Genomic DNA, 22,160 nt, shown 5'->3' with positions numbered 1-22,160 from the left:
TGAGTCACTGGGGTGGGGTCATGGGTGGTTTTTTCCCTTTTCTGTATTTCTTGAAGTTTCTGCTGCAAACAGATATTGCTTTTATGAAAAGGAAAACCAGAAGTTTTTTTTTTTTAATTTTAAGGCATTTCATTAAAGTCTTTTTGTTTCATTAGAATGAAAATGGCAAGGTCCTGCCTGGTGCCATGTTATCAGGGTCCCCTGAGAGTCCTGGAGGAGGGAAAGACCCACACTGACAACCTGTGGACAGTGCAGCCATCGGCTGGAGACGTGTGTGTGCCAACTGGACGTGGGGCTCCTCAGACGCTGCCCACGGGGCCTCAAGGGCCACTCACATTCCTTCACCCTGCTCTCCTTGGCAAACGCCCCAGCATGTACCCAAGGGCCGTGATACTGCCCAAGGCAAAGGCTCTCAGTTCCCAAAACCATTAACAAATTAGCCCAGGCTGTAATTAGGCCAGGCAAGTACTATAATTAGAGAAGGGCCACCCCTTCAACCTAAAACAAGAGAAAGTCAGAAGGCAGAGGGAGGGGAGGAGAGACCCTCCACAGAAGCTCTGCAGGGTGGCAGGGCTTTCCAGGCCTTCCTTCCAGGGTTCTACCCTGTTCCTATGCCCCTTGTGCCAGTGTGTGACAGGAGGGAGACAGCCAAGGCTTGGCCCGCACTTCCGTTTGAATGGAACTGTGTACCCCACAAAGGAACACAGGTTTGGAGCAGCCTAAGGGAAAAAGCCCTGGGAGAGCTGAGAAGGTCAAGCCAGGGTCTCCTGGGCAGCTTCCCCTTCACAACCCAGTCTGAGGGCCCCACTCGAAGGACTTCTCTGTAGAGGGTGTTTTCCAAGTCTCCAAGGCCACTGCAGATCCCCCAACCCCAAGATGTGCCCCTCAGAACTCCAGAGAGGTGCCAGTTCTCAGGACCAGCATTTAAAACAATGAAATAAAGGAACAAGATAGCAGAGAGCACCACATGTGATGAGGGGGGAGTACTGTTTTATGCAACTTTCCCTATCACGTGCCGGTCACTGTGATACACTCATCTCCAGCTCTGAGTTGTGGTCAAAAACACTTCCAGCCCCTTGCTAGAACTATGCACGTAGACCAGACCTAGAAAGAACCATGGCTACACTCGATCAAAGACTTCCCAGGCTCTTCTAGATGTGAGCCAATGACAGGGAAGCAGCCACTCAGAGCCAGGACCCCGGGGTCTGACCCCAGGCCTCTCTGCCTGCTGCAGGCTGCCCACCCAGGAGGGCCTTCCAGAGACAGAAACAATGCTCTCAGTGGTCTAAGGGAGTCGGCTAAACTATGCCATCAGGCGGCAAGCAGAGTTAGAGCAAAGCGGCTTTTACCACCTTCCAGACTGGTGCGCTCTAAGACCGGTAATGCCCAGTGCTGGGGGAAACAAGCATGCCCTCACAGGTCCTCTGGCTGGTGGGCAGGTAAACGGGCGCATCTGAGGAGGCCAATTGGGCAGCATGACTCAAAACCAAAGGCCCCTAACTTTGGACTCCGAAATTCCACTGGTAGGGAGCTGGATATCATCTTCTCCAAAGCAGAAAGACACAGAAGCAAAGAGGTTCAACAGAACATTGTTTTTAACAACCTCAAACCAGAAACGACCTAGATCAACAGCAATGGAGCGGGAGTACTGAAGGGGGCCGCCACCGCTCTGGGGAGAAGGCAGCAGGCTGAATGGACAGGCAGAGTGTGGAACGAAGCCCAACGCAGGCTTGCTGGTGGAAGAGCGAGCAGAGGGACAGAATGCCTGGTGCCCGCTGCCTCTGCAGAGACTCGGGGGGCGGGGGGGCAGTGCTGAACTGCCCTGAGATGCATGGAAGAGGTAACAGCAGTCACCTCCCGGGTTAAGTAGAGTCCGGGGGAAGGGCCCTACTACCCCTTATCTAATACTGTTCTATTTGATGGGCAAGTTTTACTCTAGAGTTTTTTTGAGAAAAAAATCAGGGGAAAAACAAAATTAAGGGGAACAAAGGGAACCTAGTGAGAGTCTAGGGTGAGCGAGGGCCCTCTGTGCCTAAACTGGCACAGACTGAGTCCCGGGGAACGGAGTGTGTCTGGATGTGGCTCAGTCAGCAGCGTCTTGCTCAGAGCCTCGCAGTCAGGGCCCCTGCGCAGAAGAGACACAGCTTCAATTACCTGAGAAAAACGTCCTCCTCCCCACTGAACCTCCGACTAACCACAGGCTCACCAGAAATCCTGACACACAGTCACGGGTCGCACTGGGCCTCACAGGGAAAGGCTGGTGGCTTCTCTAAAGGACAGAAATACCCGTCCTGCAGAAATGAGCTGATTCCTTGAGCCCAATCTTGTGGCCACTCTCAGCCCTCGGGCCTTCCCTTGGAGGCTGTGCGTGCGGCATAGGGGTGCGTGCGGGCACCCTCTAGAGACAGGTAACTTATAGGTGTACACACCTGGGGCACCGCCCACAGTCACCCCTGCTCTGTGCACTAAGAGCCCAGGGTGCTGGCGCTGACTGTGGCTGGCCAGTTGGGGCCCCACACACAGGTGCTGGGCTGGGGGACAGTCGGTTCCCCTCCGCTGGCCCAGCCATGGGACTCTGAACTGTGTTTGCCTTTTCCTAATTTGTCTGCCCAAAGGGTTTGTTTTGTTTTGTTTTTACTGTTCTTTGCAGTTGGGTATAGAGTTTGGAGGGTGCAGGAGAGGGCTGGGCCAGAGATTCTCCTCCTTGGCCAAAGAGCCTCTCTTGCCAAGGTCACCAGAGACCTCCAGTGGTGGGGTCCCCTGCTCAGGCTGCAGCTTCTGACCAAGGGTCACTCTCCCACTTCCTGGAAACCCTTCCTCTCTTCGGCTTCTACCACACAGCTCTCTTGGCATTCCTCTGACCTCAGGGGCTACTCCTTCTCCCTGACCTCTTTATGTGAGAGGGTCCTAGGGTTCAGTCCTTGGACCTGGTCCCTTACCTCATGACTTTAAATACAAACTGTATGTCAAGGTGTCTCAAATAAACACTTAGGGCCAGCCCTCTCCTGCATCCTTCAAACTCTGTACCCACCTGCTGGCTGATAGCTAGCTAGCTCCTCCTGGATGCCTAACACCTTGAAACCCACATGGCCAAAACCAAGTTCCTGCCCTTCCTCCCCCCAGCCCAGCCCATCTCTGTCTGTCCAGTAGGTCAGGCCATGGGGGAGTAAACTCTGCCTCCTCTATTTCTCTACTCTTCTCTCTCTTAACACTTCCATCAGACCCTGTTAGCTCTGCTTGCATCGGACACCTAGAATCCAGCCTCTTCTGGCAGCCTCCACTGCCACTGTCCCATTCTGGGCCACACATATCTCCTTCTTACCCAGATAGCTAGACCAGCCTCTAGTCAGCTCCCTACTTCATCCTAGACGCCAGTTCGGCTCTCAACACAGCAGCAAGAGGGGTGACGTCAAGTCACCTCATGCCTCACCAAGTCCCTCCAGCGGCTACCCCCCCCCCCCCCCCCAGTGACCCAGGTCTCAGGGCCCTTAGTGCTGACCCTCTTACGTCCCTACTCCTCTCTCTCCAGTGCTCAGGTCAGCCACGAGGCCTCCTTGCTGTTCCCCACAGAAGAGGCTGCTCCCTTTGCCTGGCTTGCACCTCCCCCACATAACTGGGGAGCTTGCCCCCACCTGAGGTCTTTGTCCAAATGTGGCCCTCTCAGTGAGGCCTACCCTGAGGGCCTCCATGAAAACTGCAAACCCCTCCTCTAGCACCCCAACCCCAGTCATTAAATCACCTAAAATATACGAAATATTATGGTTATTCATTATATTTATTGTTTATGCCCATCTTCTGCGACACAGGGGCTTTAGTCTGTGTCCCCAAAACTCAGAATGGTGAGTAGCACGCAGCAAGTGTTTAATGAACATTTGTGGAATGAATGACTCGTTCCCGCAGATGTACCTTAGGAGAAATGTAATCAATGAGAAGGGGGAAAGGAATGAAGATTAAAGAAGAATTCTTTTGAATTTTAGCAATTAAGAAGTTTCTGTAATTCAAAAATCATTTTTAGGGGGGCGCCTGGGTGGCACAGCGGTTAAGCGTCTGCCTTCGGCTCAGGGCGTGATCCCGGCGTTATGGGATCGAGCCCCACATCAGGCTCCTCTGCTATGAACCTGCTTCTTCCTCTCCCACTCCCCCTACTTGTGTTCCCTCTCTCACTGGCTGTCTCTATCTCTGTCAAATAAATAAATAAAATCTTAAAAAAAAAATCATTTTTAATTTACTTTTAAAATAAAAGGGCCAACTGAGGACCTCTATTTATGATCCTCACTGTATGAAATTTAAATCTACAGAATTTTTATTTTAATGAGTTATCTCATTTTATTATTAGTGTCCATTCAACTGGATAATTGGGATTTTGGGGGTGGCTGGAGTGAGAAATGGAACATGAAAATGTAAATAATACATCTACCCCAAAAGCTGAGAAGCCCCCATTTTTCAAAGTAGTCCTTATTCAAAGAAATATGACTGAGGAAATGTAGCAAAATGCTCCTATTTGGCTGATCCATGTGAAATTGTTGATATTTGACTATTTTTGACCAACCAAAATGTCAGCTTCATATGACTAAACCTAAAAGTATGGGGGGTTCAGGAGGGTTTGTTTCTTGTTTATACTTTTCTGAAGAGAAATTCCAACCTTTCCATAGTCAATAGTATTAATTTTATAATCAGAAAGAAACACATCCATTAGAGTAACTTTGACAAAGACTCTCCTACTGCTTCCCCCAGGAACTTTTACACTCAGACACTGCCTGTAAGGGGCAACCTGGCTGTGGGAAAGGAGGCACCTTGAAGCCGCCCTCGGTCTGCTCTGGCCACACCTGGCTGGCAAGCTTGCCCACTCTGCCTTTCGTCGACCTTTGTCCAGCCAGGTCTCCTCCCAGTCAGAGAGCAACACTGAGGCCTCTTTCATGGCCCTCTCCCACCTGGAACGGGGCAAAGAGTAAGAGGCCCCAGCAGCTGACTGAGTCCCTCCCACAGCCCTTCTTCTTTACCTGCCCACCCTCAGCTCCAGCCTGGGGCGCTCCGCCCTGGGGGCCCTTAGCACTCACTGCCCAGCCCGGCCCGGCCCCAGTTCTCCCTTCACCCTTCACCAGCACTTGAATGGCTGCCTACATAGTCGACTGGGGTCCAGCTCAGCCAGGCCTGCACAGTGACTTCACTCCTCTCCACGCCATAACCCCATCCCCTCTCACCTCGCACCTGGAACACAGCAGACCCCCAGACTCTTTGCTGGATACGTACAAGCTGGTCTTCAGGGGCCCCAGAGAGCCCAGTCCTCCTCCTTCCACAGTGCCCATCTTAGCAAACTGCTGTGTCCTCTTCCCCCCATAAAAAAAAAACTTTATAATCTCTCAAAGACCATAAGAAAAACACATGAGGTGCTGGATTTCAAAGTCCACAAGGTCCTGGAGAGGGCCCTACTCACCAGCTCCGGCTGCCTCTTCTCATGCAGAAGATCCAGAGGCCCCAGATCAGACATGGGATTCCCACTACCCCAGATGGTGTCCTGGGCCTTTTCCTTGCTGGTACCCCCAGCAAATCCCAGCCCCTGACCTCCCAGGCTTCCAGCACAGGCCCTGAGCTCTGAGACACCTCCCTTGGGGAGAGGTGCTGGCCTGGGTGCCAGAAGACGGGGCCACAGGCCATGGGTGTGCACTTGCAGGAGACAGGGCACCCTGATTTCCTGGGAATCCCCCTTTCCTCCTTCCACCCAGGCCAGGGGCAGGATTAAGCTATTAATAGTGCTGACCTCCACCAGCAGGAGGGGCAGCCCATCCCAGCAAGAAGACCCAGGTGAGGCACGTGGCATGGCATGCGTAGGCAAGGAAGCAGAGGAGCACAGCAGCAGGAGACACACCCATGCACAACCCTCCACCCCACCCCAGCGCCCCTCAACAAGCAGGTGGGAGAGCAACATACAAAAAGAAGTTTCCGTAAGTATCCCTAAGCAGAGAGGGCCAGACTGGGGAGGGGCAGGGAGTGAGCTGCTGAATCAGTAAGCAACTTAAAAGAACACTGAGGAGATCCTAAATTTTAATATAAATTAAAATCTACTGTAAGACCACAGAGACTAAAACAGTGCAGTACTGGAGAGAACAATGACATTTTTTTCTTCAGGATTTGGCAGCACGTGTCAAAATGGAAAATGTGCAAGACCTTAGCCTCAGCCATTTCTTCCATTTCTAGGAAAGACCTTAATACAAAGGGAAGACCTAGGCTGGTGTGCAAGCTGTGCCCAGGAGGGTCCGTCCAGCGTAGTTTATGACACAGTACTGCAGCCACTAAAAATCAGGCTGATGTAGACAGAAATTTATTTAAAGAGATAGCGGTTCACCATTTGCGTAAAGCAAAAAGTTACAAAACAAGAAAATACGTGAACTACCCCGGTTTCTTCTGCTTTTGCTTAACGCATTTAAAAATCAGCACGTATTACTTTCTTATTTTTACATTTATAATCAGAAAGGATAAGAATGATGTCTCATATTGAGGGGCGGGAGAAAGCAATATAGCTGGTTCATTGCTGGCTTAATAGAAGAAAACACACCAAAAATATTCACATTCTGAGTGGTGGGAAAAGGGGGCCTTTCATTTCCTAATCATTATCCTCCGTTCTGAAAGTTTCTACAACAAATGTATTACTTTATTTTTACTTTTTTTTTTAAAGGTTTTATTTATTTGGGGCGCCTGGGTGGCTCAGTTGGTTAAGCATCTGCCTTCGACTCGGGTCATGATCTCAGGGTCCTGGGATCAAGCCCCATATCGGGCTCCCTGCTCCGCCTCAGTGGGGAGTCTGCTTCTACCTCTCCTTCTGCCTGCCACTCCCCCCTGCTTGTGCTCTCTGTCAAATAAATAAAATCTTCAAATCTTCAAAAAAAAAAAGATTTTATTTATTTATTCAAGAGAGAGAGAGCGTGATAGAGAGAGAGAGATCAGAGCAGAGGGAGGGGCAGAAGGAGAAGTAGACACCCCAGCTGAGCAGGGAGCCCTATTGCGGACTTGATCCCAGGACCCAGGGATCATGACCTGAACAGAAGGCAGACGCTTAAGGGACTGAGCCACCCAGGCGCCCTATTTTTACATTTTAATTACAAATATATTACACCTTTCTGCACCTTGTGGTTTACACTCAACATGTCACCGGAGCACAGAACTCCCTCTACTTCCCCTGTGGAGTGTCCCCTGGTGGATGCCAGGGTGGATTTAACCCTCTCCCTTCTGCTGATGGACACACACTTGTTTCCAGTTCCTTCTACTGCAATCAACGCTGCCACGAAAATCCCTGCGCGCCATCATTTGATGCATGTGAGATCCCGATACCTCCACAGCCGTGGAGCTACTAGGTCAAAGGGTTTGTGCGCTGGCCAAATCCGACCACAATCGCCAACTGCCTGGTAGGGCTCCCGATTTCCACTCCTGCCAGCATGTTATACCCGGTGGCTCTTGATTCTTTCCTTAATGCCTGATCCAAGGCTAAACACACAGCAGGTGCCCAGTAAGTAAGCCATCAATAAATACAGCCACTATAGCTGGTCTATGTTTTTAGAAGGAAAAGGAAAACGGAAGGCAAGACAAAAAGGAAAAAACTGAGAGAAGCAGGAAGAAAAAAAGAGAGGAAGTGACAGGAGGGCAGCTGCAAGGAAAAGAGAAATGGAAATGCAGACACTGCAGCCCACTTGCCAAAACAGAAAAGCATTTCTAGACTTACCAAGAGACTTGCCCAGCCGTTCTGAGCAGGACAACACCACAGCCTGACACTGCACACGCACACAGCCTCTCTGGAACCTTCCAGAACAGGATCTCTAGGGTAGCCATCCCAGACTCCTTCACATTTATTTGTATTCCAAAATAAATAAGTGACTTCAGGTTTTGTTTACGTACAGACTGACAGTGGGCTCTGAGCAGCCAGTCCCCATGGGAAGGGGCTCCTGGCCTCACTCCATCGCTCTCCAGACAAGTGAGAGGAGCTACAGGTGTGGTGCGCCCGGTGACACGGGTTTACAGATTACAGTGAGCACCTTTAACCAGATCAATGCTCACAAAATGGACATTCGCTTAACAAGACCCCTGCAAGGAAATCCCAGAGTGAGGGGCACATGAAGAAGGCAAGCACTGCACTACAAAGTCCAGAGCTGGTCCTCTCCTCCCACTGCCAGCCCTCTGTCAGACAGCAGGGGGAACACCAGCAACGGGGAGCTGAGGAGTGGTTGGCCAAAATAATTCAAAATTTGTCAGGAAAGCGATTTGAAACACAGATTTATAGCCGCCGTCAGTAATGATGAATCCCACCACAAGGGTACTTCGTGCCTTGAGAAAGTAGCATAATGTGTGTGCTAGAGATAACATGAAGTGGAAACTACTAGCAAGCCATCTTAAAATAATGATTATTTCACCTTTATGTCTTTAAAAGCTTTTGTGTTTGTTTTATAAACATATGTATTAGTAAAACGGTACATATATACAATTTTTGAATGAACGGAGGTACAAATTTTTCAAACCGTTTTTCCTAATAGGGTGGCATGAACAAAAAAAGTTTGGAGAGCTCCCTTTCAAGCCTGGAAAGGGTAGGCAGACCTTCGCTGTCCCCTCTCAGAGGGGCTACTCGGGTGTCCCCCTCAGGGCCCACCTCCCCCTCAGCTATGGAACAGTGGGGGGTGAGCATGTGCTGAGGAGGGGAGCCCAGGCACGATCCCTTGCCCATCTACTATTCACGGGAGGAAACTGAGGCTCAGGGAAGTCCCGTCCAGGATCATCGCACTTTGAGGGGGGGATTGGAAGCTGGGATTCAGAAATGGGGCTTCTCTAAATATTATTCTCCTTTTAACCCAAACACCCCAACGGTGAAGCCGTTGACAAGCGGATGTCAGGAAACACTAAGACTGGTCTCTCACCCAGGGACAGGGCTTCGTGTCTTTGATTTTTCATTTAGCCAGGAGTCTCTAATTTTTTAACCTTTTATGATGGAAAATATCAAGCATCTACAAAAGTACAGGAAATAATATAATTACACCCTCAGGGCCCTTCACTGAACTTAAAACAATTAACAACTCGACTCCTGCAGCCGATCTTGTTTCCTCTTCCCTCCCACCCACTTCACTGGCTTATTTTGAAGCAAATCTCAGATTTTATCTGTAAACATCTATAAATTTTAGAGGCATTTTGGTTAGCATCTCTAAAAGATAAGGACTCTTAAAACGCAGACCACAATAGAACACAATACCACAACTAAATATGTAATTCCTTAAGATCATTAACATCAAGTGTTCTAATTTCCTCAATTTTCTTATAATGATTTTTACACCTAATGTGTGTGTATGTGTGTGTGTGTGTATATATATATATATTTTTTTTTTCCCCTGACACTGGTAACAAAAGTGCAAAGGACATTAAGATCACTTACAATCCTGCCTTCCAAAGACAACTACTGTTATAACTATTTTTGGGGTTTCTTTTTAAATACTTTTTAAATTAAATAATTTGTAAATATTTCACATTCTCTCTTTTTCCATGTCATAAAATATTTTATAAATTGAAAAGCCTCATAATATTTCATTATACACATGTGTAAATAATCCCAAACCCCACTGGGCTCTTAAATTGTGTCCCCCTCCTTTTTGTGCCATTATGAAAATCTTTGTAATAAATATATTTGGTTATTTCTCTATGTCCTTCAGGAGAATCACCGGGTCAAAAGATAGGTTTGGGGTTTTGAGTTTCTTAGGTTATCTAAGGAGTGAGGTCAGATCTAATGCTGATTTCTTTGTCCTCAGGGCTGTGGAAACGTCTCCTGGAGGACACAGCCAGGGACAGTTGAGAAAGCAGGGAGGAACGCACAGAACTAGAGCTGTTTTACCCAGCAGAAGAAAATGACGTGCAGAGAAAATGCTGGCCGGGCTGACAATGCCTCCCTGAGCATGGGAAGGGCAGGGGCGAGCGAAAGATTAGGAGGTGCCAAGAGGGGTCCCCAACCATCCGTCAGCACCACCAGCCTCCTTTCGACTTTGGACCCTTACAGCAAACTGCTTCCCCCTTTCCACCAGTCCTCTCTTCTCAGGAGCACCTCCGGCCTTGTCCTCTGTTATCCTGGCTCCTGGCCATCTAGCCTCCCACCCCAGTCCCCCACCCAGGAGGAGCCCCTTCCATAATATACCTCTCTGCTCAACTGCTTACAGACTCGGAGCTCCCTCACTGCCCAGTGAGTCACCCATTCTTTGGCCCTGTTTGTGCAACGAGCTAGTAATCTACAGACGAATCAGTCTAAAAGATGGACCATTTTATTAATGAGCCCACATGGCCCATGTTTGTTTGTCATGAAGACGTAACCGGAAATTCTGTTAAATGCTTAGATGACTGATATCAAGATACATTAAGGCTAGGGCTAGCTTTCTACTCAACTAACCCAGTAACCCCACCCGCGTCACACGCAAAAAAAGGAGAAAGAAAGAAAGAAAGAAAGAAAGAAAGAAAGAAAGGAAGGAAGAAAGTTTGTTTTTTTTTTACTTTGGTGAACCCCCACTGGTAACTGGTAATCACATACCACATCCGAAAGTTTACAAACTATAAAATCATCCTAGACCTCACATCCAAACCTGAAGAGGGAGAAAAACTGCAGCAACATTTGAGGTGGGGCTTATACTGTTACAAGTAGAAGCAGGGAAAGAGGTGGAAGAGGGCAAGAATATTACTTGATATGTTCAAACTTGCTCACCCAAACTGGGCTATTAGAAGAGGGAAAAGGACTTAACTGCTAAACAATTATTTTTCCTGCCATAAAACAAAAATAAAAACCCTAACAGAGATATCTTGTAATGTCTTCCTGGGTGGTTGGTTGTTTAATGGCTGGAAAAAGCAGTTGTAGACCTCTCTCTCTCATGAACAGATGCCAAAATTCTAAATAAAGATATTGGCAAATCAAATCTAATGATGTGTGGCAGGGATCATACATCATGACTAAGTTAGGTTTATTCCGGTTATGCAATAAGTGTTTATGGGTGAACATTCAAAAATCAATCGGTATAATTCAGAATAAAGGAGATAAATCATTCAATCATCTCAACAGTTATTTAAAAAGCATTTGGTAAAATTCAACATGTATTCATTATAAAAACTCTTAGCAAACTAGAAAAAGAAGGAAACCTTTTTGATCTGATAAAGAGTATCTACCAAGAAACTACAGTAAAATCATACCTCCTAACAAATTTGGAAAGCTTTCCCTTGAGACCTAGAATAAGGCACCAGTTCAACACGACCTAGAGGTCCCAGGCAATGAAATTAAGCAAGAACAAGATATTAAATGTATAAGGTTGTAGCAATAAGTAAATAAAACTGCCATTATTCACAGGCAACATAATTATGTGTGTAAACAATCCAAAAGAATCCAAAATAAACTATCAGAATTAATGAGTGAATTTAACAAGGCCAATGGATTTAAGGTCCCTATACAAAAATTATCCATACTTGTGTTATATTATAAAGAATACATCTGGGGCGCCTGGGTGGCTCAGTTGGTTAAGCGTCTGCCTTAGATCAGGTCATATCTCAGGGTCCTGGGATCGAGCCCTACATGGGGCTCCCTGCTCGTTGGGGAGCCTGCTTCTCCCTCTCCCTCTCCCTCACCCTCTCCCTCTCCCTCTGCTACTCTCCGTGCTAGTGCTCTCTGCCAAATAAATAAAATCTTAAAAAAAAAAAAAAAAAGAATACATCTGGTCTTGGACTCTGGCTCCCCAATTCCTTGGAATTTCCTGAGTAATAGAAGTGGCTTTGTTATCCTAATGAACAACTCCAGGTGGGCCCCTAGATAGCTTCAGGGCAGGGCTGGTCACCAGGAAAGCCAAGCATTAGAGGGTCAGAACTTTGAGCTGACCTACCTTCAGGGAAGGCAGCGAGCTAGACACTGAGTCCAATCGTGTAGCCAGTAACTTAATCATTCTGCCCAGGTACTGAAATCCTGATAAAAACTCTGGACCACACCTGGGGAGGGTGCGGAAGGGAAAAAAAGGCCCTCTGGACCCCAGAGCTCAGTGGTGCTTCTCACTGTAAACACAATGATGTGCCCAGAGGCTGAAAAATCCCAACCCCCCCCCCCGCCCCCGCCGGAGAGGGGGCGCGAAGCTCTGCAGCCATGGCTGTTCCAGACCTCATCCTATGTGTATCCTTTAGGATAAAACTGTAATCCTAAGTGTAGCACTTCTCTGAATTCTAGGAGTCATTCTAGTGACTCATTAAACCTGGGGGAGGGTCATGGGAACCCTAAATTTATAGCCAGTGGGGGGGGGGGCTTGTGATTGGTTATGTGAAGTGAGGGGAGCATGTGGATGCCTGTGGGGTCTCAGGCTAACCGGGGGTGGTGAGCATCAGAACTGCACGGCAGCACACCCGGGTTGGAACAATGTGCAACCAACGTTCTCAAAAACAACATTTTAAAGACACCTCTTAAAAATCACCAAATATCTTGGAATACATCTAAGAAAAGATGTGTAAGACTTCTACACAGAAACTGACAAAACATTACTGAAAGAAATTAAGATGGTATTCGACAAATGGAGGGGTAACCATGTCTATGGACTGGAAGATTCATCACTAAAAAGATATCAGGTCTCCACGTCGAGCTCTAGATTCTTGCAATTCCATTACATTCTCAGGAAAAACGCTAAAGAATAGTCAAGATAATCTTGAAGAAGAACGAAGAACGGAGTAATTATTACCAAATATCAAAACTTATTAGAAAACTAATGCAAGTATGTCAATGTAGTACTGGAACAAGGACAGACAAACAGACCCATGGAATAGAAGATTCCAGGGAGATCCACACATACACCGCAGCTCAGCGGGGAAGACAGTCTTCGCGGTAAACAGTACTGTACCAGCCGGATCATCCACGTGGATTTAAAAGAAGAATCAGACTGTAACACCTCAGACACAGAAATAAATTCCAGAAGGATTCCGGATCCAAATGTGAAAAGCAAACATTACAGCTTCTAGAAAACAACACAGGCTACCAGCTTCCTAACTTGTGTATAGGCAAAGAATCTTAAACAGGATATAAAAAGCACTAACCCATAATGGATACTAAGCATTCGAAGATGTGTTCAACATCATCAGTCACTAGGGAAATGCAGAATAAAATCACAACGAGATAACTACCACACACCTACCTGACTGGCTAAAATGAAATAAATAAATAAAGAGCTGACAATACCACAGCTGTGGGGACAGGAGTGTAAACTGGTAAGAGCAAAGAGCATTCTGGAAAACTGTCTCATCTGTGCCTACACTATATCCTAGCAAGTCCACACTTGGGTATATTTCCAACAGAAATACCTACATAGCATCACCGAAAGACATGCACGAGAACATTTTTAGTGGCCATGAACAGCTCGAAATTGGAAACAGTTGAAATGCCATCAACAGCCCAGTATAGTTTATCATGGAATACTATCTAGCAACAAAAAGGAACGGACTACAGCTCCGTACAACGCGTTGCACAGAAGGCACCAGACACAAAAAAACACATACTGACGATTCGCTTGTAAAAGTTCAGAAACAGAAAAAATTCACCATGATGATTGGGGGGACAGGGGCAGTGACTGGGAGGGTACCCTAGAAGCTACACACTTCTACGGTGTCGGTAATGTTCTATTTCCAGAGCTCAGCGACAGTTACACAGGGGTGTTCCTTTGTGAAAAACTATCAAGTCGTATACTTATGATTTATGCACTTTGCTTCAATGAAGTTTCCTTTAAAACAAATCATGGTGGTTGCTAGAGGCAGGAGGTGGGGGGTGGGCAAAACGGGGGAAGGTGGTCATAAGGTATAAACTTCCAGTTGTAAGGTAAAGAAGTTCTGGGGATGTAATGCCCAGCATGGTGACTACGGTTAATAATATTATATCATATATATGAAAATTGCCAAAAGATTAGATTTTAGGGGCGCCTGGATGGCTCAGTCAGTTAAAGCGGCTGCCTTCAGCTCAGGTCATGATCTCAGGGTCCTGGGATCCAATGATGGGTAGGGCTCTCTGCTCAGTCGGGAGCCTGCTTCTCCCTCTCCCTCTACCTCTCCCCTATGCTCATGCTCTCTCTCCCTATCAAATAAATAAAATCTTAAAAAAAAAAAAAAAGAGTGAGACCTTAAAACTTCTCAGCACAAGAAAAAGAAATTTTGTATCTATGTGTGGTGAGTAGAGGGATATAGTTAACTAGACTTACTGTGGCAAACAAACATTTACGAAAATATGGAATCATTATGCTGTACACCTGAAACAAGTCTCATGTTACATCTCAACTGTACCTCAATTAAAAAAAAAAATCTAGAACTGACAATAAATTATCCAGCCTGGAATTATTGAAATTTCCCCATCTTCTCCTATCTTTCTTAATATCCACGATCTTACTGAAAAGCAACACAGAGCAGGGGTTAAGAGCTTGGCCTCTGTAGGAGAACAGCTGGGGTTTCCAGTTAGTTGTCAGTCTGGAAAAGATTTTTAGGCTAACTCTTTGAGTCTCAGTTTCTATCTACAGCATTTGGGAGATTAATTAAGTATTCAATAAAGGTTAACCATTAATGAAGGCATTTCTTCCTTCTTTCTGCTCTCTGCTCGCTCTTAGCCTTTCCAGAGCTCTGGGTCTGGGGCATTTCCAGGGAGACTGGGCCTCCTGGGGAATCTCTGCTCCCTTGGATCCCCCTCTACTCACTGCTGCTTTTCTATCTTAACCTCTTCTCTCCCCAACTGGGACAGCAGGGAGGGAGCAGACAAAGGGGGAATCCTGCCATGAAACAACCCAAGGAGAGGTGCCAATGCGGCTCCAGCCCTGCCCTGTCCGGCTTCCCTGACCCTCAGATTATGCTCCTGCAGCGAGAAGGCAAATGTGCAGCCAGTCAGCATGGCCGGCTTACGTTTCTCCAATCTGCAGGACACAATTCAGTAAATGAGGAGAATCTCCTCAGGGTTAAGTTTCTCTTCCATACATTTTCTTCCTTAAGCTCTGGCTTCTGTTACCCTTAATATACACACGAGGACCCAGATAAGATGGTATTTGAATTGGCATGTAATTACACAGTGGGCTCTTTTGACCTCAATGTGTTCAGAATTCCAAGAAAGGCACCACACCCAGACAGTGGGGCAGCCTGCCACCTGAGCCAGGAGATGAGAACCACCGCAGCCCGGGTTGGTATCAGCGCCAACTGGGGCACCTTTGGATAGTAATAACAATAATTGTTAAAATGGCTAACATTTATTGCATGAGGACCGTGGTGCCGGGCACTGAGCTAAGCACTCTGTATGCCTTACCTCATGCAGTCCTCACCACAGCCCTCTGAGCTGGATGCCGTCATTTATGTGGATGACCAATTCACCAGCAACCAAAGAGGAATTCTGCAGGGACCACGAGTCAGTCACTATTTTGAGCCTTTCATGAAATAAACTCCACTTGCATAAGCTTTATCCACTTTTTGAACTTATTCTTAGGGAAGTGTGATGAGAGTTAGACTAATTTTATGTATTTAGTTTTAAGATTTTATTTATCTATTTTAGAGAGAGAGCACAGGCAGGAGGGACAGGGGAAGGGGAAAGAATCCCAAGCTGACTCCCCGCTGAGCACGGAGCCCCGGGATCAAGAGTCTGACACTCAACCGACTGTGCCACGCAGGCGCCCCTGGACTAATGGGACTCGGGGTGACTGTGCGTGTCTGCGTACATGCATATGTGTACATGCGTGTGTGCATGTGTGAGAGAGCCTGCTTGCAGGGATAACCGGGTGTGTCTGCCAGCCTGTGTGGGGGCGGGGGTGTAGGTGTGTAGGTGTGAGCCTATCCTTGTGTCTATCTGGTGGGAGGGGCATGCATGTATGTGTGGGAGTAAGCCTGCCTGGGGTGGGGGGAACGGAGCCCCTTCCCAACCCCCCCTCCCAACCGTGGCTCCTGGCTGCCCGCTGGGCAGAGACCAGGCGTTCCGGAGAGCCTGGGGAAACCAGTCTTTCAAGAACCATGCCCAGGTCACAGTAAATAGGCCCTGCAGCATGGAAGCAACTATAACCTCTGGGGAATGCTCCAGCAACACCAAGTTTAACCCCCAGCAAAACAGGCTGGTGGCTAAAACAACAAACAAACAAACAAACAAAAAAACCCAACAACAAAAAAACCAGGCTGGAGGCTACACACCCCAGCCCTCTGGGCTCACCTTTTCACCAGCCACACCGTGCTGCCCAGCCCTCTGTCTGCGGTCACCCTCCAAGATGCTCCTCCCAGGAAGCCCAGGGACAGAAAGGGATTTCTTGGCTTATTGGAGGAGAAATCTGAAGAACCAATCTAAACTAGGTTCCAAAAAGCAGGGCAGTGTAGACAATGGTTTCAATGTAAAAATACACATGAGCTGCTAATAGGAAACTTCACACGGCTGTGAGATGAAAATGGTTTTGATCTTGCTGTTTGTGACATGACTTTTAGAGACAATTTCTGAAAAGGTTATTGTAATAAATCAAAATATTAAAAGTAGTTCTCTCCAGATGACAGCCTCATGGGTTGTTTTGTTTAGATCTGTGTGTTTTCTAAAGGTCTGACGATGAGATGTATCTTTTTTATAATAACCACTAGTAAAGAGAAAATCGCGTAACAAATGGAACAAGACTAGACCTGGGAGTCCAGACTCCAGTCTGAAATGGACCAGGAGTCCTTTACGCAGCCACAAAGCCTTTTACGACAGGATGTCTTGGCACACTCAGGTGTGACGAGAGGGGTAACCTGAGGGACAGGGTGGGCCAGCACCTTGGCGCAGGGCTGTGCCTGACAGCAGACGGAGAGGCTCGGAGAAGGAGAGGAGGGGGCTGGATCAAACGGCAGCCGGGCCCCCTCATCTTAGTTGAGGGCCATCTAAGGCACCCCTGGCAAATTCCGTAACTCTCACAGCCACTGGAAGGCCTGAGAAGCAGTCACAACATGCGGAAGCAGTTTTACCCGAAGCTGGTACCAACGACTGAGAAGCTCATTTCTCATCCTGTGGTCTTGTCCAAGTTCTCCCAGAACAAGGGGCACAGAAGTGGAAAAACGTCGTGTCTATTCACCCTTGCTGATCCAGCTGGATCCTTGGGAGTGTCTTCCCTGACTTCTACTGACCAGAAAGGCGTCCGCTTTCTGGAAGGCCCTGCCCCTTACCTACCCATTTCTCCTGCAGGACACAGTCCTGTGTTTTTGTGTTTCTGTGCACTCGAGTATTTTCAAGGTTAAACATTTGTTCAGTACCTCCTGTCCTGACCAGAGGTGTTCAGGAAAACTCTGGAGCTGGGCTTTCTAATTGAAAATATTAAGACTTTTGAAAAGTGAACACTAGCGTGATCTCGGGATGATCTAAGCTCTTATTTGGGCTTAGACACAAGGCAGCGCCTTCCGGGGCACAAGTAAGAGCTTTAGGACGAGATCTGTCAATAGAAGGCCGTGGAAACTGCGCTCAGTCCGGGCTCCTCTACGGAAGCCCGAGCACCGGCTGAGCGAGGCCAGCGAGGGGAAGACGTGCAGCTGCCCGCGGGCCAGCAGCGCATCACCCCATCCCCCGCGGCCAGGCTCCATGCCCACGAGCACCTCGAGAAGAGAAAGTGACCAGGAGCCTGGCCAGTGTTTTGTCAGCGGCCTGGCTGGCACCTCTGCCCTCGCAGGCAGCTCCTGTCACTCTCTCAGACACACTTGCCCCCGGGACAGCTTCTCAAGATCGTATCACCAGCTCAGCTGGAGACTGTTTCCAGGTGGAGCTGTGGCAGACCAGGTGTGTGGCTGCCTTCCCTCTCCGCTCCAGAGGCTGTCCTCTCCCAGCATCTTGTGGCGTAATGTCCCGTCCCCACAGTCTGTGCTTGGCCCTCACCCTATCTGGCTTCCCCAGGAGGCTCCCCAAACCACGCCTGCTTGGCTCTTTTTCATCTCTCCAAGGAGCCACTTTAACGGGGCTTCTACACGCTTCCCGCGTGCGGCCGGCTCTCGGCTGACTTTCAAACCTTTAATCCTGGTCCTGGCCTTACCCCCAAGTCCCACATGGGCACTTTCAGCTGCACACCTGCCTGGACGGACCTCACCCTTGAGCTGCTCTGTGTGGCCCAGGACCAGCAACGTGGCCATCATCGGAGAGCCTGCCAGAAATACAGCCTCTCAGGCCACACCCCAGACCCACTGAGTTCACCTCTGCAGTTCACATCTAGGCAGTTCGGGTGCACATTTAAGTGTGAGAGGCTCTGGTGAGCACAGAGGAGTCCAATAAAGGGTCACATCGCTATTATTTGCCACCACTACCCCCCCCCAACCCTCCAAACTGTCTCTGCTTCCTCCTCTCCCCACTTTTGTTAAATGACATCATCATCAACCCGAATCCCTAGCTCGAAACCTCAGATGTTCACAACTGCTTCCTGGCCCTGACTCCAACATCTCCAAAACGATCACCGAGTCCTGTTATTCTGACTTCAGAAGCATCTCTCGGGCCTAGGCCTTCCTCGGCCCCACTGCGCCTACCTGAACTGGGAACAGTAAGCTTTGTTTACAAGCTCTGTCTCCCTGCTAGACTGTGAGTTCTGTCAACAGGGCTGTTTTAGTCCTCTCTGACTCCCAACAGCGAGCACAGTTGTCTGACACACAGGCCTCAAAAAAAGTAGATGTTTGTTGCAACAGACGAATGAACAAGCAAATGGAGGGAAATAAGATACTGAAAGTGTGTCAGATGGTAAGAACCAAAAGTGAAGGCAAAAATTATGCACTGTTTTTTCTTGACTTGATAAAGTTGTTTCAGGAAGAAAAAAGTACGTGGGAGAAGTGTGATATGTGTTGCACAGATGGAAATATGGGAGGAGTTTTCAGTGAAAATATTGCTAGCCTTTTCCCCTTCAAAATAAAAACACACTAACTTTCTATGAGGCCAGTAATAGGTCCAAAGTCACCTCATGGGTCGGAGACCAAGCTGGGTGGAGTTTAAACCCAAGTCTTTACAGGGGGCTAGCCGGTTATAAAGTAGGTGGGGAAAGATAAGACGACCACAGATGAGCCCAGTGACTGGGAGGAGCAGGAATGCCACAGGCCGAGGGACAGCGGGAAGCTGGAAGGTGGGCTTCATTGTGGGGCTGGGTCTTCTGACTTCTACTTGGGAGAGTTTATTCATTACTCTGCCTCCAGAGTCTGGGAGGGCATCTTTGGTAAAAGAAAAATGCAACTGGGCCAGGAGTAGCCCAGGGAGGCTTTGTTCTAAGACCCTGAGCTACAGACGAGGCCGGCCACAACGCCCAGTGGCGCAAACAGTTCTAGGCAAGGTGTAAGTCGAAGAACCAAGGTCAAAGGGCATGAGCTTCTCCGTGGCCTTACAGCTCTAGCCAACCAGATGGTCTAACTCCTGAGGTCCTGTGATGCCTAGCTCCGTGTCTTGCACAGAGAGTATGAGGTTCAATAAATACCTAGTGATAAATGCCTTGAGCTGGGAGGCAAAGCAGCTGGGACACTGTAACCCCTGCCTTAGTCTCCAAGGGAAGCTCAGCCCATGCCTGCAGGACGCCCGGAGCCCGTCGCCAAGTGTGTGTAGAAGCATCTTCATGACTCACACTAATGAGTGAAGCTATGTATACGCCTGACGGTCAAAACCCGCTTATTCACAGAAACTGAGGCAAAGGGAAACCATGTATCACACTCAAGACCCCAAACTCTGCTTCTCAGTCCCTGAACCATTAATATACACGTCATCGTAGGAGCCCGCCCTGTCTTCCTCGGTGCAACTAGAAATACCAAGTCCCCTGGATATCAGCTCCTCGAAATTCTAACAGTATGGAATGGGGATAATTCTGTCCCAAATCTAACAGATCATTCGTTGTGACCTTTTATTATGATCTTATCTTCCTATGTGCCAAGAACTATTCTAGGGGCTAGGGATACGCCAGTGAACAATACAAAGAGCTCTGCTCTTTGGAACTTAATATTCTAATAGGAAGAGACAGACAATGAACAGCATAGTAAATGTGTAAATTATGGAGTTGTCAGAAAGTGATTTGTGCTATGAGAAAAAGAAAAATTAGCACAGGGTAGAGGAGATCAGGAAGGTCATGGAGGACGGGAAGTTATGGTTTTAAATAGGGCAACGGGAAGGGCTCACTGAGAAGGTGAAGCTGAAGCAGACACGAGGGAGGGGAGGGAGTGAGGCCTACAACATCTGGGGAAAAACATTCCGGCCTGAAGGAACAGCCAGGGCAAAGGCCCTCAGGTGGGAGTGTCCTGGTGTGTTCAAGGAACAGCAAGGAGGCCGGCAGGGCTTGCCAGTCATTCATTAGTTGCTCATTCATTCATTCATTCATTCATTTAACAAACATTTAGTAAAGACCCATCTCTTTGCCAGGCACTAAGTGGTGGAAAACACTGATAAGGTCTGGTCCCTACCACGAGGAGCTCACAATGCTGAGGAGCAAGGAAGAGATAAAATGACCTTAAAAGAGGATTACACCCAGAGCAGAAAGACTCTGGCAGAGGTCAGGGCCCTTACCGAACTTGGAGAGTCCACGAAAGCATAGGAAGGACTCTGGGGAGATGCTCGGCTACGCCGGCAGGCCCCCAGCTCGTTTTGATGCTGCTGACAATGTAGCCATGCTAACCCTGCTCACTTGTTTTTCTTAGCTACAAAAGGAGCCTTCCAAACACCAGATTTGTAAAGAGAAGCTTTTAAGATGAAGACGTAAAGTGTTTGCCATGTCCAAGAGGGCCTCACACTAAAAAGGTAAATGCCAGATGAAAAGATCTGGGAGAGGCCATACTGCGGGCAGCCCAGGGTGGCCATGAGCTAGGATGGAACCACAAAACGCCAGGGTGTATCCATGAGGGGTGGCCATCATATCACACTCACATCTCCATGGCTTCATGCTGCACTGGGTAGACTGTGCCTGTGTTTCCATGGAATTAGCACCACCCCCTCCAGGGCTAGGGCTAGGGCTCCAGCTCAGACCACCAGCCTCTGTTAAGGAGGCTCCAGTGAACTAAAATGTGCATCTGGAGAATTCCACTCAGAGTGCTCTGGCCTGAAAGATGCTAGCTCTGTTCTCCCAGCTTCCTGAAGCGGTACTTCTTTTTATCAGATAAATGCAAAGACAGCCCTGCCAAAACCCAGGAAGCTCCCACCTGACGAGAGCTCAGCCCTCCCGATCAGGGGCTGGGAAGCCTGGCCAAGCCAATCCATACAGGTTGGCTCCAGATCCAAGCTGAACGATGCGAACGTGCTTGTTGGGTGTGTCACCAGCAACAGTCCCAAAGACCATAGAGGTGGTGAGCAGGAAGCCGCCCTGGTGAGTCCTAACCAGGTTCCTGACCAAGCAACATGGAAGAAGTCCTCAGGGCCAAGAGGCTGCAGGGTGGGGGTGGGGCACAGATCCTCACTGCTCTGCTCCAGGATGGGCTACCTGGGAGAAACAGGTTCCTGGGCCTGCCATCTGCAGAGCTCCCCTAGCACGGTGCCATCACCACCAGATGTCCATGTCCCTTCAGTCTCTGCAATGAGGCCACCTTACCAAGCTGCCTCGCACTTGGACTTTGTTACTCAAGTCCTTCTCAGTGCTGATGGTGAGATTCACTCTGTCTGCCCCTCTGAAAAAGGGAGGATAGCAGTATCCCACTCTGGCCCTGATCAGAGCAAATCTGGCAAGGCCTGCTCCTACCTATCCCACCCCATCCCCACTGACCCATCCAGTTCCTGGCTCTCCCCTCCTCTCGTGAAATAATCGACTGACAAGCATCTGAAGCTTGCTCCCCTCTGGAGTGCAGAAGTCGCTCCCAGCCCTGGGCTGGCAGGCTGCCTTAAAGCCAGCAGGAGCTCTACCTATGGGGAAGGGAAGCAAAGTCCTGGATTTAAGATGTGCTCCCTCCCCTCCCCCATTCCTTTATAAAGAGCTTCCCTTTCTGCCTCCTCACTCCCTTTGGCCTAGGAGGGTTTTACTCCATAATTGGCTTGTTTACTGCCACTGAGGACTTCTGAGTGGCAGAGGTGGGAGGAAAGTTTTGCTGGAAGTAAGGAAAGGGGTGTGTGCCCTGAGCTTTGAGGCTGATGAGTAAAACCTCCAAGTGCCTCTCTAACTACCTGAGAACTGGCCAAGAACCCATGTGAGAAAAAAAACACAAGGCACTGTGAGGCCAGCTAAAGATTTCCAGCAGACCACAGGAGG

At 48.5% G+C, this 22,160-nt stretch overlaps 1 protein-coding gene across 2 annotated transcripts in view; it reads right to left on the bottom strand.

Annotated features, from left to right (window-relative positions):
- CNNM4 (cyclin and CBS domain divalent metal cation transport mediator 4) overlaps positions 1 to 22,160 on the bottom strand; it is a 35,783-nt gene that overhangs the window by 11,435 nt on the left and 2,188 nt on the right. The window lies entirely within an intron of this gene.

This window comes from Ursus maritimus, unplaced genomic scaffold (genome assembly GCF_017311325.1).
Source record: "Ursus maritimus isolate PB19 unplaced genomic scaffold, ASM1731132v1 scaffold_6, whole genome shotgun sequence".
In the NCBI taxonomy this organism is placed as follows: domain Eukaryota; kingdom Metazoa; phylum Chordata; class Mammalia; order Carnivora; family Ursidae; genus Ursus; species Ursus maritimus.
Note: the sequence above shows the minus strand (reverse complement) of the source record. Positions and strands in the feature narration are given on the sequence as shown.